The 5,000-nt window shown below is 52.8% G+C and overlaps 7 non-coding genes and 1 pseudogene across 7 annotated transcripts in view; all 8 read left to right on the top strand.

Moving 5' to 3' along the window:
* LOC148827541 (5S ribosomal RNA) overlaps nucleotides 1–111 on the top strand; it is a 119-nt gene extending 8 nt beyond the window's left edge. The window contains exon 1 of the ribosomal RNA XR_016092657.1: nucleotides 1–111. This exon is cut by the window's left edge and continues 8 nt beyond it. This is a non-coding gene — a ribosomal RNA (5S ribosomal RNA).
* A 537-nt stretch (nucleotides 112–648) lies between these two features.
* On the top strand, nucleotides 649–767 carry LOC148827540 (5S ribosomal RNA; annotated as a pseudogene).
* A 456-nt stretch (nucleotides 768–1,223) lies between these two features.
* On the top strand, nucleotides 1,224–1,342 carry LOC148827539 (5S ribosomal RNA). The gene has a single exon (XR_016092656.1). It is a non-coding gene; the product is annotated as a 5S ribosomal RNA (ribosomal RNA).
* A 537-nt stretch (nucleotides 1,343–1,879) lies between these two features.
* On the top strand, nucleotides 1,880–1,998 carry LOC148827538 (5S ribosomal RNA). The gene has a single exon (XR_016092655.1). It is a non-coding gene; the product is annotated as a 5S ribosomal RNA (ribosomal RNA).
* A 537-nt stretch (nucleotides 1,999–2,535) lies between these two features.
* Nucleotides 2,536–2,654, top strand: LOC148827537 (5S ribosomal RNA). The gene has a single exon (XR_016092654.1). It is a non-coding gene; the product is annotated as a 5S ribosomal RNA (ribosomal RNA).
* Nucleotides 2,655–3,110: 456 nt separating this feature from the next.
* Nucleotides 3,111–3,229, top strand: LOC148827536 (5S ribosomal RNA). The gene has a single exon (XR_016092653.1). It is a non-coding gene; the product is annotated as a 5S ribosomal RNA (ribosomal RNA).
* Nucleotides 3,230–3,766: 537 nt separating this feature from the next.
* On the top strand, nucleotides 3,767–3,885 carry LOC148827535 (5S ribosomal RNA). The gene has a single exon (XR_016092652.1). It is a non-coding gene; the product is annotated as a 5S ribosomal RNA (ribosomal RNA).
* A 537-nt stretch (nucleotides 3,886–4,422) lies between these two features.
* On the top strand, nucleotides 4,423–4,541 carry LOC148827534 (5S ribosomal RNA). The gene has a single exon (XR_016092651.1). It is a non-coding gene; the product is annotated as a 5S ribosomal RNA (ribosomal RNA).
* Nucleotides 4,542–5,000: the final 459 nt, after the last annotated feature.

The raw sequence follows: 5,000 nt of genomic DNA, 5'->3' as shown, positions 1-5,000 counted from the left end.
CCACACCCCCTTGAGCACGCCTGATCTCGTCTGATCTCGGAAGCTAAACAGGGATGGGCCTGGTTAGTACTTGGATGGGAGACCGCCTGGGAATACCAGGTGCTGTAAGCTTTTAAGCGCAGGAGGCGCCCTATCCCCGCTCGCTCGCTCATTCCCCTGTTCACACGTGCAGTGCGGCTTGTCCGTCTGTTTATTTGTCAGCTTTGGCGAGACACGGGTGCTTGTGTATTAGCGTGAGCGTTTTTTATTCTGATCATGAACAGTTTTACAAGTCCGCAAAGGATCGAGGAAAGGTTTATCGCCAGCTGAAAAGAGACACAGCGCTTCGGCTGTGGAGACTTGTTCGGCTGGCGTTCGGGGAGTCGCGTTTTTCAGAATTGTATTGAGATCGTTTTCCACAGAGCTCAGATGTCAAAGCACAGCAGCAGCTCTCCACAGCGATCCTCTATAGCGCCCTTTCTCCCGCAGCTCCGTCCTCATTGGAAGGAAGCAAGAGTGAAAGGCTGAAGTGAAATAGAGCGGGGACGAAGGCAGTGAAGAGAGAGAACGTGGGAAGAAGAGAAAAACGCAAGGGAAAAAAAGCAGCGTCGTAAAAGAGGTGACGGAGCTGTCCTCTCTATAAGAAGGGTGCCAGCGAGCCTTGCTCTCCCTTACAGCCACACCCCCTTGAGCACGCCTGATCTCGTCTGATCTCGGAAGCTAAACAGGGATGGGCCTGGTTAGTACTTGGATGGGAGACCGCCTGGGAATACCAGGTGCTGTAAGCTTTTAAGCGCAGGAGGCGCCCTATCCCCGCTCGCTCGCTCATTCCCCTGTTCACACGTGCAGTGCGGCTTGTCCGTCTGTTTATTTGTCAGCTTTGGCGAGACACGGGTGCTTGTGTATTAGCGTGAGCGTTTTTTATTCTGATCATGAACAGTTTTACAAGTCCGCAAAGGATCGAGGAAAGGTTTATCGCCAGCTGAAAAGAGACACAGCGCTTCGGCTGTGGAGACTTGTTCGGCTGGCGTTCGGGGAGTCGCGTTTTTCAGAATTGTATTGAGATCGTTTTCCACAGAGCTCAGATGTCAAAGCACAGCAGCAGCTCTCCACAGCGATCCTCTATAGCGCCCTTTCTCCCGCAGCTCCGTCCTCATTGGAAGGAAGCAAGAAAAAAGCAGCGTCGTAAAAGAGGTGACGGAGCTGTCCTCTCTATAAGAAGGGTGCCAGCGAGCCTTGCTCTCGCTTACGGCCACACCCCCTTGAGCACGCCTGATCTCGTCTGATCTCGGAAGCTAAACAGGGATGGGCCTGGTTAGTACTTGGATGGGAGACCGCCTGGGAATACCAGGTGCTGTAAGCTTTTAAGCGCAGGAGGCGCCCTATCCCCGCTCGCTCGCTCATTCCCCTGTTCACACGTGCAGTGCGGCTTGTCCGTCTGTTTATTTGTCAGCTTTGGCGAGACACGGGTGCTTGGGTATTAGCGTGAGCGTTTTTTATTCTGATCATGAACAGTTTTACAAGTCCGCAAAGGATCGAGGAAAGGTTTATCGCCAGCTGAAAAGAGACACAGCGCTTCGGCTGTGGAGACTTGTTCGGCTGGCGTTCGGGGAGTCGCGTTTTTCAGAATTGTATTGAGATCGTTTTTCACAGAGCTCAGATGTCAAAGCACAGCAGCAGCTCTCCACAGCGATCCTCTATAGCGCCCTTTCTCCCGCAGCTCCGTCCTCATTGGAAGGAAGCAAGAGTGAAAGGCTGAAGTGAAATAGAGCGGGGACGAAGGCAGTGAAGAGAGAGAACGTGGGAAGAAGAGAAAAACGCAAGGGAAAAAAAGCAGCGTCGTAAAAGAGGTGACGGAGCTGTCCTCTCTATAAGAAGGGTGCCAGCGAGCCTTGCTCTCGCTTACGGCCACACCCCCTTGAGCACGCCTGATCTCGTCTGATCTCGGAAGCTAAACAGGGATGGGCCTGGTTAGTACTTGGATGGGAGACCGCCTGGGAATACCAGGTGCTGTAAGCTTTTAAGCGCAGGAGGCGCCCTATCCCCGCTCGCTCGCTCATTCCCCTGTTCACACGTGCAGTGCGGCTTGTCCGTCTGTTTATTTGTCAGCTTTGGCGAGACACGGGTGCTTGTGTATTAGCGTGAGCGTTTTTTATTCTGATCATGAACAGTTTTACAAGTCCGCAAAGGATCGAGGAAAGGTTTATCGCCAGCTGAAAAGAGACACAGCGCTTCGGCTGTGGAGACTTGTTCGGCTGGCGTTCGGGGAGTCGCGTTTTTCAGAATTGTATTGAGATCGTTTTCCACAGAGCTCAGATGTCAAAGCACAGCAGCAGCTCTCCACAGCGATCCTCTATAGCGCCCTTTCTCCCGCAGCTCCGTCCTCATTGGAAGGAAGCAAGAGTGAAAGGCTGAAGTGAAATAGAGCGGGGACGAAGGCAGTGAAGAGAGAGAACGTGGGAAGAAGAGAAAAACGCAAGGGAAAAAAAGCAGCGTCGTAAAAGAGGTGACGGAGCTGTCCTCTCTATAAGAAGGGTGCCAGCGAGCCTTGCTCTCGCTTACGGCCACACCCCCTTGAGCACGCCTGATCTCGTCTGATCTCGGAAGCTAAACAGGGATGGGCCTGGTTAGTACTTGGATGGGAGACCGCCTGGGAATACCAGGTGCTGTAAGCTTTTAAGCGCAGGAGGCGCCCTATCCCCGCTCGCTCGCTCATTCCCCTGTTCACACGTGCAGTGCGGCTTGTCCGTCTGTTTATTTGTCAGCTTTGGCGAGACACGGGTGCTTGTGTATTAGCGTGAGCGTTTTTTATTCTGATCATGAACAGTTTTACAAGTCCGCAAAGGATCGAGGAAAGGTTTATCGCCAGCTGAAAAGAGACACAGCGCTTCGGCTGTGGAGACTTGTTCGGCTGGCGTTCGGGGAGTCGCGTTTTTCAGAATTGTATTGAGATCGTTTTCCACAGAGCTCAGATGTCAAAGCACAGCAGCAGCTCTCCACAGCGATCCTCTATAGCGCCCTTTCTCCCGCAGCTCCGTCCTCATTGGAAGGAAGCAAGAAAAAAGCAGCGTCGTAAAAGAGGTGACGGAGCTGTCCTCTCTATAAGAAGGGTGCCAGCGAGCCTTGCTCTCGCTTACGGCCACACCCCCTTGAGCACGCCTGATCTCGTCTGATCTCGGAAGCTAAACAGGGATGGGCCTGGTTAGTACTTGGATGGGAGACCGCCTGGGAATACCAGGTGCTGTAAGCTGTTAAGCGCAGGAGGCGCCCTATCCCCGCTCGCTCGCTCATTCCCCTGTTCACACGTGCAGTGCGGCTTGTCCGTCTGTTTATTTGTCAGCTTTGGCGAGACACGGGTGCTTGTGTATTAGCGTGAGCGTTTTTTATTCTGATCATGAACAGTTTTACAAGTCCGCAAAGGATCGAGGAAAGGTTTATCGCCAGCTGAAAAGAGACACAGCGCTTCGGCTGTGGAGACTTGTTCGGCTGGCGTTCGGGGAGTCGCGTTTTTCAGAATTGTATTGAGATCGTTTTCCACAGAGCTCAGATGTCAAAGCACAGCAGCAGCTCTCCACAGCGATCCTCTATAGCGCCCTTTCTCCCGCAGCTCCGTCCTCATTGGAAGGAAGCAAGAGTGAAAGGCTGAAGTGAAATAGAGCGGGGACGAAGGCAGTGAAGAGAGAGAACGTGGGAAGAAGAGAAAAACGCAAGGGAAAAAAAGCAGCGTCGTAAAAGAGGTGACGGAGCTGTCCTCTCTATAAGAAGGGTGCCAGCGAGCCTTGCTCTCGCTTACGGCCACACCCCCTTGAGCACGCCTGATCTCGTCTGATCTCGGAAGCTAAACAGGGATGGGCCTGGTTAGTACTTGGATGGGAGACCGCCTGGGAATACCAGGTGCTGTAAGCTTTTAAGCGCAGGAGGCGCCCTATCCCCGCTCGCTCGCTCATTCCCCTGTTCACACGTGCAGTGCGGCTTGTCCGTCTGTTTATTTGTCAGCTTTGGCGAGACACGGGTGCTTGTGTATTAGCGTGAGCGTTTTTTATTCTGATCATGAACAGTTTTACAAGTCCGCAAAGGATCGAGGAAAGGTTTATCGCCAGCTGAAAAGAGACACAGCGCTTCGGCTGTGGAGACTTGTTCGGCTGGCGTTCGGGGAGTCGCGTTTTTCAGAATTGTATTGAGATCGTTTTCCACAGAGCTCAGATGTCAAAGCACAGCAGCAGCTCTCCACAGCGATCCTCTATAGCGCCCTTTCTCCCGCAGCTCCGTCCTCATTGGAAGGAAGCAAGAGTGAAAGGCTGAAGTGAAATAGAGCGGGGACGAAGGCAGTGAAGAGAGAGAACGTGGGAAGAAGAGAAAAACGCAAGGGAAAAAAAGCAGCGTCGTAAAAGAGGTGACGGAGCTGTCCTCTCTATAAGAAGGGTGCCAGCGAGCCTTGCTCTCGCTTACGGCCACACCCCCTTGAGCACGCCTGATCTCGTCTGATCTCGGAAGCTAAACAGGGATGGGCCTGGTTAGTACTTGGATGGGAGACCGCCTGGGAATACCAGGTGCTGTAAGCTTTTAAGCGCAGGAGGCGCCCTATCCCCGCTCGCTCGCTCATTCCCCTGTTCACACGTGCAGTGCGGCTTGTCCGTCTGTTTATTTGTCAGCTTTGGCGAGACACGGGTGCTTGTGTATTAGCGTGAGCGTTTTTTATTCTGATCATGAACAGTTTTACAAGTCCGCAAAGGATCGAGGAAAGGTTTATCGCCAGCTGAAAAGAGACACAGCGCTTCGGCTGTGGAGACTTGTTCGGCTGGCGTTCGGGGAGTCGCGTTTTTCAGAATTGTATTGAGATCGTTTTCCACAGAGCTCAGATGTCAAAGCACAGCAGCAGCTCTCCACAGCGATCCTCTATAGCGCCCTTTCTCCCGCAGCTCCGTCCTCATTGGAAGGAAGCAAGAGTGAAAGGCTGAAGTGAAATAGAGCGGGGACGAAGGCAGTGAAGAGAGAGAACGTGGGAAGAAGAGAAAAACGCA

The sequence above is a fragment of the Atractosteus spatula genome, chromosome 10 (assembly GCF_055471065.1).
Source record: "Atractosteus spatula isolate fAtrSpa1 chromosome 10, fAtrSpa1.hap1, whole genome shotgun sequence".
Lineage (NCBI taxonomy): Eukaryota > Metazoa > Chordata > Actinopteri > Semionotiformes > Lepisosteidae > Atractosteus > Atractosteus spatula.
The sequence above is the reverse complement of the archived record's forward strand: the minus strand, read 5'-3'. Positions and strand labels throughout refer to the sequence as shown.